General features: G+C 39.2%; 1 pseudogene; it reads right to left on the minus strand.

The window, feature by feature from the left end:
• Window positions 1-7431: 7431 nt before the first annotated feature.
• Window positions 7432-8414, minus strand: LOC119540262 (annotated as a pseudogene).
• Window positions 8415-12008: the final 3594 nt, after the last annotated feature.

Below are 12008 nucleotides of genomic sequence, written 5' to 3' on the forward strand. Positions count from 1 at the left end.
TCATTAATTTATTTTCCTGAATCTCTGCCACACACTGACCAATAATATTTCCATAATCACAAAAACATTGCTCCTATTTTTTTCTGTGAGTCCTTCTCCCAGAATCCTCTGTTCTGCTGACTGCCTGCTGTGCTGAACTTCCATGCATCATCTACCTGGGACTTTTCCAAACTGCTCTCCTAGAACCCTCTTTTTCTTCATCCAGCTACTCCCATTTTTGTGGAACATGCTCTTCAGCAGCTTCCAGTGTACAAGAAATAAATTTTTAAAGGCCCTGCTATGTTTAAAAAGTTTTTATTCTTCCATCACACTTGACTGATATGGTTCACTATAGAATTCTGGTTTGGAAGTGTTTTCCTTTGGAATTTTGAAGGCACTACTCCATTATTTTCTGGTTTTCCAGAGTTGGTGGTTTTGAATGATCCATCTTTGGAATAATCTTCTTTTTTCTTGGTAGATTTTTTAGAATTTTTCTTTTGATTCCCAATGTCCTGAACTTTCATAGTGATGTCAGGCCTTTTTTCATTTATTATGCTAAACCCTCAGTAAAACTTTCATCTGGAGTCTCAGGTCCTTAAATTTTTGGAAGAATTTGTGGTATACCTTCATTAATTTCCTCTTTTCCACTTTTATTTTTCTCTTTTTCTGGAAACTTTTGATTTTATTTAGGTGGACTTCCTAGCCTGATCCTCTAATTTTATTCTCTGTTTTCCTTCTCTTTGACTTTTGGTTCCACTTTCTGGTTAGTGGTTTTCCTTGATTTCATTCTGCTGATGTTTATGAATTTTTCATTTTGACTGTCATATTTATAATTTCTCAGAGCTCTTTCTGTTTTTGGATTTTTCTCTTTTCTGTAGCATCTTCATTGCTTTATATACAAGAATTTTAATAGCATAACTGCATTATCTTTCAACACTGTCTTTCTTTCCTCCAAGGTTTTGTTATTGATTGGCTGGTTTTAATTCTCTCTTTTTCATGTTAGAGGCTTTTCTCAAGTGAGTAGTCATCTGTGACTCTGTTGAGATTTAAGAGTGAGGTAAATTTTTTAAAGCTGATTTGAAGTCTTGTGTAGGTTGGACTTGTTGACTGGTAGACTATTAGGGGATTAAACTGTAAGTTGGTCTTTTCATTGGGGGGCGGTCTCTTAACCGTCTATTTGTACTTCTTTTTTCTAAGGTTGTTCAATTCCTCCCAAAATAGGATCATCCATTTCCTACAGCCAGAAGGGGTATCTTAGCATAGACATCACTTCTAACCTTCTAAGAGCAGAGTGGGGAAAAGGGCTAAGAGTCCCATAATTTACTTTGTAGACTTTTACTGAATTGCACTAATTCCAACCTGGTACTCATCCCAGCCTCCCCTCATTCTTTATGTCCCCCAATTCCAAACTTCTCCATATCCAAAGCTTTGGCTGTTCAGGTTCCTAAGAAAACAAATCTCAAATCTGCTGTGGATTGGGGAGGGATTATTGTCTGATGTGTGGTTAAGCACCGGTGTGCCAACTGCTCAATATTTTGACATTGAATCGTGTTTTGCATCACTCAAATCTGGCCTTCTCCAGTACCTGGAGACTCCAGGCACTAAGCCTGTGAGCCAGTTGGCTTTCTTCTCCCCCAAAGCCACCTCCACTAAGGTTGTAATTTTCTCCCCTTGATAAGTCAGTTCTCCTGATATCTGCTTTTTCTTTCAAAAATTCATTGAAATCTCTCTTCCACAGAGGTTTGCTCACTTCTCCCATTCCTTGTCCTAATGCCATTTTAAATTCCTTTAACGTTATTCTAACAGAGTTTGGGGAAGGAAAAGATATAGATGATGTGTGTTGTCAACCTGCCGTTCTTCATCAGAAGTTCTAAATGGGCAAGTTTTCATGAGGAGACAGGAAAAGGTGCAGAGCATGCAGTCTTGTACGGGAAGGAGGCTTGAATGGTTCACTGTAGGGCTTGGCATATGAGTAGCTTGAGAAAACTGAGTCCATAGGGAGGCTGAGAAAGGTTCCATCCAAAGGTATCTGGAAGGATACCCAAGAAGACCGGAGCATTCAAGAAGAGGTTAAAAAAACATGTGGCTGCTTTACAGCTTGGGACAGCCATTATACACTTAACTTAATTTCTAAACTAAAGCACAAAGATCAAAGAGTAATGCTCTTCTTAATCCAACCTGTACCACCCTTCCCTCCCCCCAGCACTTTTTGTTTATTTTCTCTTGCAATTGCAGGGTCTCTGACAGAACTTGGCATCATTTCACTATTTTTCAAATATGTATGTCAGCAGGCCTGAATTCACATAGACACAAACATCTTTCTATGTAAAAAAAGATATTTACTGTCTTCTGGGAAACCATCACAAAAATCATACGATTAGAAGGACCTTAAGATGTTTCATCATTTATATTTCTGTGTCTTAATACTCACCTTAACTTCGGAGAGACAGCGGGGACAGCAGGGCAAGTGGGAGTTGGTGTTTCGAGACCTCCTCTGGTTCTCTGATCCCATGTTACCTGGTAGTGAAGCAATGGCTGGCCGAGATCCTCAGCTTCTTCATCTGTAAAATTGCACAAACACTTGCCCTACCCTTCTAAGGTTTTGTAAAATCCACTGGTAATTTAGATGAATTTCATCAAATATACATTACACTGGTGTATTCCAAGGTAAGTTAATGGAATTTGCCAGAAACTTTGCTAGTGTTATGTGGAATGTGAAGTCAAATGTAGAACAGTGTCTAAACTTACGAAACTTACAATTTAGTAACATCTCTTTGGAGAAGAGGGTAAAACAACAAAAACAAAAACCTGGCTTTTTTTTTTTTTTTTGAAACATTGGAATTTGTTTTTCTAACTTGAAATAATTTAGTGCATACTTCCCTTATTCATGCTTACTGCCATTAGCTATATTCTGCCTTTTTTCTTTGCTGATTTAAAGCATATCATACTGCATCATGCTTCCAACAATATCCAGAAGTTGCTCTAACCTTCAAATGAAGGCTCAATCAGCTTAAATATACTGTGCTTAAATTCAGTAGCGTGCCCAGAAATAAGATCAGCGGTGTATGTTTCTCTGATCTTCAATGTCTGCTGCACAAAGTTTCAGTACACTTGGTGGACTTGTTGAATTGTATTGGATTGCCACATATTAACTTTTCAAGTGATTTTGCCAGTTGTTCTCAAGACTGAGTTTTCTTGACAAAGTGTGAAGAAGTTAAAGGAAAGATGATTAAAACAGTTTTTAGTAAATAGTAGTTTCCAAATATCACATTAGAGAAAAGTGATACGGACTACAGTTTTAAAAGGAGAGTCCATTTCAGCTGGGTCTAGTCCTAGCTTTCCAAATGGCTGGGCTTTCTGGTGAATCACAGCCCCTTGACTAACAGGAGCCTGGAGGCAATCATCTGGCCCAGCCCAGGCCTTCAGGCAGGTACGATATCATCTACCCCACTATGCAGATAAGGCAATCCTGGTTGGTGTTTGGAGAGGTGAAGAGACTTGTCTTAATTCACACAGTGAACTGAGACATGGGGTCCAGAACTCCGAACTCCAGCCTTCCAGAACCTGTGTTTACTCCTGCTATGCCATGCTCTCTCTCCCTTTTTTGTTTTTTAAGACTAATTTTCATTAGGAAGTCATAATACTAAGTGATATAGACATGATATATCTTTTTTTAGGAATAAAGTCTTTTATCATTTTGACATGATCCAATTTATTTAAAGTTTTGAGTTTCAGATATCAATATAGTTGTACCAGTTTCTTTTGGTTATAAATTGCATGATGTATTTTTCCATATTTTATGTTCATTCCAAATGTATCATTAAGTTCTTGATGTGCCTCTTGTAGACAATTTACCTTTTTCTCATTTTACCCCTGTAACAATTTATTTTATTTTAACTGAAGCATTTAGTACACTTATCTTTGATATAACTACTGAAATATGGACCTATACTTTGCTTTCTGCTATTTTGGCCTTTTAAAAAAAATTGCATTGTGGGAACATAGATAACACATTTTCCATTTTAACCACATTCATGTGTACAATTCAATGATATTAAAGACTTTCACAATATTGTGCTACCATCACCACCATCTAGTAGTGAAAATTTGCCAAAACCCCAAATAGAAACTCTGTATCCGTTAAGCAATAACTCCCCATCCCTTCCCCCACCATTACTCTTTCTTTAACATAACTTCTCTGGGTCTGAACTTTTCTACCCCTTTCTAGAGTTAAAATATCAGCCACTCTTGTTATTGTATAAAAATTCTTTCAATGTCCCAGGATGCTGCCTATCTGGGAAAATGTAGGTAGTCAGAAAACTTTTTCAGTGAGTTGTGGTAGTCATCTGGAATCCATTCCTGGATTCAGAGTCAAAAGACAGGAATCTGGTTGTGTGATCTTGGATGAACTGGTTAACCTATCTGAATTGCAGTTTCCTCTTCTGTTAAAAAAAAAAAAAAACCAACTAAAAGTGTTTTTGTGAGAATCAAATGAGATTTGAGAATAAACAATGGTTTTCAAAATATGACCAGATCGAAACAATTTTCATGATTACAGTAAGATGCTATTTACCCCCTTTCACTGCAAATCTCTAGATGTATTGTGGAGTTTTCCAGAGGTTATAGGACATGTGACATTGTTACAGATTGAATGCCAAAGCCGATAGGAGATGTCCAGCTATCTTCTATTAGGTCAGATATTAAAGAGATTTGTAAAACTGTTAAACAGTTTCACTCTTATTAATTTTTTGTTTTGAAGATAGTTATTTTTTATAAAGAATGCTCTCCATATTAAAAATAGTATGATTATCATTATTTTAGATGAATAAATAGATGTTTAAAAATTTTTTTCAGTTTTAGTTTCTAATATTGTAACTACTAATAGATACAACCATATAACAAGCTCCTTGGTCCTCATTTTATTTTTTTCCTTCTGTGGAATTTTTAATTCTGTTTTTTTTTTTTTTTTTTTTTTTTACTGGAGCAGCTATAGGTTTACAGAACTCCAGAACTCCTTAAGTTTTTAAAAGTGTGTACTGGTCCTGAGACTAAAGAATTTGAGAGCTGCTGCTATTAAGTACTATAAAAATAGTAGGTATTTTTACTTTGGATCAGTGACTTTTTAAAAAAAAAAGGGTATCAGATGATAAAAGGATAAAAAGGATGCAAGCTTTTGATAGAACTTTAGAAAATTATATATAAATATAAAGAAGGAAATAGACATCAGCAGTAATTCCATAACACAAAGAACAATGGTTACCATTTTTTATGTAGTTTTCTCAATAGTCTTATAAAATATGTAACTGTGATTTCTCCAGCCTTCTGAGTTTAAACTGGGGTCACATTTAAGCTGTATTTTGCTGGCCCTTAGATGTACCTGCAGGGCTTCAGGCACACCCCAGTTATCTCTGGTTCTGTCTCCAGGGGGTGTCTCATGTGCTCATCCATGAGTTTTCTCAGTTACTGCATCTCTTCCACCATTTTCTTCCCCTCCTGCCCTCTTTGGGGATGTTGGCTGCTAAGGTCTCAACTGCCTGCTTAAGAGGACACCTTAGTTGCCTACAGTCATGCCGTCTCCTGATGGGGTCTGCTGGGCATCACCACTTTTGCTGGGCAACCTCCACTCCTGATAGGCTGAAGCTTTGGGCTGCTGAAGTGCTGGCTGCTGGGTCTGCTGCAGTCAGTCCTGAGTGTTCCCAGAAGCCTGAGTGGTATTTTGTCACATGGCCATTGATGGTGTGTAGTTTTACTGAAAGCTGCTCTTTCTCTTTTTCCTTATCACCCTCCCCCTGCTGTCTTTGTAGTCCCCACATATGAGTCCATGGAGGGTTAAAGATGGGGATCCTTATAAATCTGGGTATTAAATATCATCTCCTGCTCAGAAACAGCCCTCCCTGCTGATGACCAGGGCATTGTTATTGGACCAGGCCTGGGTACCTCACTCCTTCATGGAAACTATGGGATATCATATTCCTGCTTGGTTTGATCTGTGGTTCTTAAATTATATTTTTAAAATTAGTGTTGATTTCTAAATTTCTAAAATTGTTTAAGAAACTGGATAGTTTTCCCAATTTCAATTTTACCCACATTTTTCCTTAACCTATAGGAATCCTATTTCTTGCCTTTTAGCACAAAACAAAGGGACAGCAAAGTACTCATGGGAAATTGGAAACAACCGGCCACTAAGAATTTTGAGAGCTTTTTTTTTTTTTCATTTTTTTTAGGTTGACACTTGGGATCATGGTTGTGATTTTGATATTGCATATACATACGTTAGTCACAGATTCTACTGATAAAATTGTTCTCAAGTCTTAAAAGTAAATACTTTTAAATTTCACAATATCTTCCAAGTTGCACCATGATATCCGGGGGCTTTCTCACCTGAAAAACCAAATAAGGATCTCAGCAGCCAACTGGGTTCGTCTTGCCTGCCCAGAGATTTAAAAAGAGAACACAAGTTCAGCCGTTATTTTTCAGAACAGATGCAGCTCAGAATTTAATTCACGATGATTCTGGCTGGCCTTTAGAACTGAAGTACATTATACAGAACTTGGAGAAACTCTGGATGAGAGCCACAAATGGCTTAAAATTCAAGAAACCTAAAGGCAAAATTCAAAGATCAGTTTTACACAGCAAGAAAAGTGATCACTGAGAGGCCCCTTAACTACCCGTTTTAAGAACCGTATGTGCTAGGTAAGTGTCCAATGGGACCGACCGCAGTTATTCTCCATGTCTTGCACATTGATTCAGGTCATAGTGAGGCACTATGAAGAATTTTTCCGATTTTAAGGGTGTCAGACCAGTCACTTTGGATTTCTATCTTTAGAAGAATAAATGGAAAGGAGAGTGGTTTATTTTGAAGTCTGGGCTCAATTCAGGCTTACCTAGAATAGAAAGATGGGAGATGTGTTAGTAGATCTCTAATAGGTGCAAGCCAAAGAAACCCAACTCAAATGAGCCAAAGCATAAAAGGTATTTATTGAGTCACATAATCAGAAAGAAAAGGATTGGAACTGACCTCAGACTTGACTGCATCCAGGAACTCACACCTTGTCTGCAGGTCTCCCTCCTCCCTCCCCCTTTGCCAGTCTCTCACTTTTGCTTCTGCTCCCATGTTGGCCTCATTCTCAGAGAATGACCTCTCTCAGAGCTGACCAGCAGCAGTTTGAGGTCAAGCTTATAGCTTGGCATCTGAAATGAAAGAGAAATCCCTCCACTGCTGATTTGCCAAGTTCCAGGAAAGCATTTTTGTAGGTCAGGCTAGAACCCATGCCAGAAGGATCAGAAACTTCCTATGGACAGCCTTGGAGGGTAGGCAATCCTAAAGAAATGGTGAGGGAAGGAGCAAGGAACATTTTGGTACTAGAAGGGGCCAGGATACAATATAGACTGACTCTGCCATGAAGGGAATGACTTTTTTTTTGAGAATGATACTTTATTTAGTCATTTTGCTTACAATTGAAACTCTGGAATTTCAAAATTAACAACCTTGCCAGTGAGTTTCTTACACATACCAGAAAAGTTTCAACCATGTGTGCTACATTGTTCTGCTGTGCTTTGTCCAAATGAACCTTTATAAGCCAGCTGCCATCCAGTTTTACATGGATTCTCTTGCCCACAATTTCACTTGGGAATATTAAATGTTCAAGGATTGCATTGTGCACTGCTGCCAGATTATGGCTCCTGGGACGCTTCAGTGTATTATTTTTTTTTTTAATTCAGTTTTATTGAGATTTATTCACATACTGTGCAATTATCTACAGTGTACAATCAATTGTTCACAGTACCATTGTATAGTTGTGCATTCATCACCACAATCAATTTTTGAACATTTTCCTTACTCCAAAAAAACTAAAAATAAGAGTAAACATATAAGTAAAAAAACACCCAGAACATCTCACCCACCCCCCATTACTCATTTAATTTTTGTCCCCATTTTTCTATTCATCTGTCCATACACTAGATAAAGGGAGTGTGAGCCACAAGGTTTTCACAATCACAGTCACACCGTGTAAGCTACATAGTTATACAATCGTCTTCAAGAATCAAGGCAGTTCAACAGTTTCAGGTATTTCCTTCTAGCTATTTCAATTCTGCTTATTTTTTGTATAGTGTTTTTGAGTTGGCTTAAGCAGAATTTTCCTCTAAGCAATAAAGACACTGTGCTTGCTGCTGAACTTTTTCTCCAATTCACGTCCTAGCTGGCCTTGAATTTTCTGGAAAGTCTTCAGTTGAGGAATGGGAACAAAGATTATAATAGCTTTCTGACCACCATCAACTTCAATTTCCATGGCTGCTGTTATATTCAGCTCCCTTAACTGAGGCTTTAGGTCTGAGTTCATCTCCAGCTCAAGCAGAGCCTGAGAAATGCCAGACTCAAATTCATCTGGCTTTTTGCCATTGGGCTTCACAATCTTTGTGCTCAAACTGAACATGGCCTTTTTCTTGTTGAGCACTGGCCTAGGAAGAGTAGGAGTGACTTCTAACATCATTCATTGCTAGTTGATATTTCTCCTTTGACACAAGATCCATTTTCTGATTCCAAGGGATTGGATACTCAGTGAGCTAGTACAGATCAAGTACTTAAGCTCTGTGCCTCAGTTTCTGCACCTATAACAAGGGCTTAGTAATACTATATTTCATAAGGCAGTTGTGAGTATTAAATGTTGGGAATAATGCTTGACACACAATAAGTGTTAAATAAATGCTTAGTGCACAGTAGAAGGCCTGGGCAAATGGGTGGAGTTAGAACCTGGAACACTCATTGAAATAAGGTATACTGAGAGAACAAACAGGTGCCGGAGAAGTTCATCCATCAGGTAGAACCAGGTGTCGGAAGGTTATGAACTGGAAACCACAGGTAGTAGTCTAGACAAACCTGTCAGCATTGAGGGTCTGGCATCATGGTCCTCAGCCAGAGGCAGTAGCATGCCACTCTCTCTCTTACCCCCTCCCCCACTTGGCAACATGGGAGTGTGGGGGTTATGGCTGACTTGTGACCACAAAGGGTTACTGTCATTTGGTGCCTGGAGAGGCAGTGCAAGGGACTATCCCACACAAGGAATTACTATGCCTAAAATGCCTAGAGCTCCACCATTGATGAAAGAAACAAGAATGATCTCAATAAGAAGGCCCCAGAGTGACAGGGAATGTAGGAGCAGAGCTACTGAGAAATCCAAGCATCAGTGATTAAGGTCAGTCACCAAGCAGTAGGGCCTCTAGCCACCTGGCTTTTAAGGCAGGATTCCTGTTCTCGAAAGGCCTAGAAAGAGCAATGTGGAACTCTGAGAATGAAGGAGCTGAGCAAAGACTCCAGACATTAAACAGCATTGGGCAGTTCGTGCAGTACAGTGGTTAACAGGCTCTGAGTCCTACCCCAGTTCAGCCACTTAAATACAGGGGTGATGTTATTCCTCTGAGCCTTGATTAACTCATCGTCTAAATGGAAACAATAATACTATCTACCTCGAAAGAAGGTTGTAAAGATCAGATAATACAGGGAGGCGTTTAGCAGGGCACCTGACACATTGCAAATGTCCAGTCAAAGGAAGCTGCTTTGATTATTGTTTTTAATAACAATGACAGAGACACAATTGGGAGAGTGTGGGTAAGAAGTTGGGGCCTTGGTCTTAGGAAAGTGCCATTACCAGATCTGGAATTTACAAAATTCTTGTATATGAATATAAAAGAATATATAAGATTACAACCCAATCAGAATATGGGGACACAGGTCCTCAGTTCCCTCCTATGCAAAGTAGGGTTGGATCTTGGGATGGGGATGAAGCTGATGCTGCAGCTGGGGCATCCAGCAGGTCCTGCTCTGAGGAGAGAAACAAAAGTGGAAGATGTCAAGCCTGCCATGAAGGCTCTAGCAAGCTCAGTGGGGACCCAGGACTAACCCTCATGCACAATTAAAAGGAATAGCATGTACAGAAGGATTCCACTTATGCAAAGTACTATCTGTGTTTGGTTATATGTGTAGGGGAAAACAAAAGCCTGAAAAGACATAAGTCTAAATGTTAACAATGGTAATTTCTGCTGGATGAGTTTTGGATTTTTTTAAAAAAAGATCATGGATTTGTTTAATAATTAGGAAAAAATACTACTTTTAAGTGATGTAAGAGTTCTGGAATATCAGAGAAATGAGAAATTATGTTCTAGAGTAGTTTAGGATGATCTCATGAGGAAGTGGCATTTATGGGTTCCTGAAGATGAATAGAGTTTACATATATGGATGGGAAAAGACACTCTAGAGACTAGATTTAAGCACTTGGATAATCATGACAGGTATGTCAGTTATCACTTCATTGTCTTTCACATCTAAATCCACTCATCTTTGCTCTGCTTTGTGGTTCTGGCTGGAGCTGGACCCTGTAGACATTTCTCTTTTGCCATCTGGTACAATGTTAGGCTTTATCCTGATACAATGTGTTCAAGGGTTGGGGAAAACTTCCTGACCAAGTGAGGGCCAGCAGAGAGGAGACTGAAGTTGGTCAGATAGAGTACAAGAAAATTTTTCAGGGCCTTAAGCTCCAGGCAGAAGAGCAATTTTGTGACAAACCTCCTGAGCATTGCCAAAGGTCTCTAAAAGGCTGCCCAACCCAGCCTATGTGGCTTCCCAAGCATTTTATCATCTGGTCTGCTCATTCCTTTTGCCCCAGCCTCATCCCTGATGGTTTGGACCTTCCTGAGATGTTCTGACCCTGGTAATGCTGAGCACACTGCACTTTCCACATCTCTTTACCTTTGCCCATGTTATTGACACTGCCTGAAACACCCTCCTCCATTTCTCGACTCTGTGAAAAGTATTTGTCCTTCAAAAGGATGGTGAGGTATCATTTTGGTGAACTATGTCTCCCTTGATTTTCCTCTTCCCAATTTTAGCAGATTTAATAACTCCCTTCTCTGCATTACTTTCAGACAGTGTACCCACTGCCTCTAAGTATCAGATTATGTTGGACTGACTTACTTCATCTTTTCCACTAGACTGAGCTTCATAAAGACTTTAATTCTCCCTTAAATCTCCAGAGTCTAGCACAATGCCTGGAACTTAGCAGGTGATCTAAACTAACTTGAGTTGAACCTAATGACATCTCTAGAAGGCAGAATTGTATTATTTGGGGGGGATCAGACCACTAAGAACTAGTGAAGCATCATTGTTAGGGGCACAGTAGCATTTTGGTGTTTTCTGGTTTAGGAGGTGCTGGCTATCCAGTATCCATTCCAGTAAATTCCATCATTATATCTTTCTCTTACACCCAGGCTGTGTGAATAGTGGGAGAATCAGTCAGCTTTGGGTACAGCCTATGAAATAATGAAAGAAAAACATCTGTACGTCAACATTATGAGATTCCTTTTCGCGTCTGTTTCAGTTAAAATGTCCTCAACGTAAGGGAGGGGAAAGTTCAGAAGCACACACAGAATGTTCATCACATTGCTAGCATTCTAAGAGGAGCCAGGCGGGTTAAGCGACTCCCCAGATCACTCACCTATCCAGAGCCGCGAGCATCTACATTTTGATTGGACTGTCGCCAGAGCTCATTAGCATAGTGTACCCTGACCTGGAATAGGTAACAGCAACCTCTGCTTAGCGAGTGACCAGAGCCTGCTAAGACCTGAGCAAGAGGTGAGATTTTATGACACAGCATTGTCTGCATCTACATAAGAAGTCGGAAGGTAAGGAAGCCAGAAACCCCGAGGAGAGGCCAATGTAAGGGATGCAGTCATGGCCACCTCCTTCTTCCACGGTATACTTGTTCTAGTTCCTGTTCTGCAGAAATGATGAAAATTGAATACACTTTGGTGCACAGTTGCTTTAAAAAAGAAAGTTGTGACAAATGTAGTGTTTCAATCCTGGAGGAAAACTGAGTTTACGTGTTTGTTTTAAATACTGTAAAACAGTCTTCTTTACTGTTTTTTCCTTAACTTTCAGGGAAATAGTAGATTAATACTTATTCATTTGGCAAAAGTCTGTATCAGAAAATATTTTAAAAGCAATGTAATTTTTCTGCAGTAAGATTTAGATTCCC

This window comes from Choloepus didactylus, chromosome 7 (assembly GCF_015220235.1).
Source record: "Choloepus didactylus isolate mChoDid1 chromosome 7, mChoDid1.pri, whole genome shotgun sequence".
Lineage (NCBI taxonomy): Eukaryota > Metazoa > Chordata > Mammalia > Pilosa > Megalonychidae > Choloepus > Choloepus didactylus.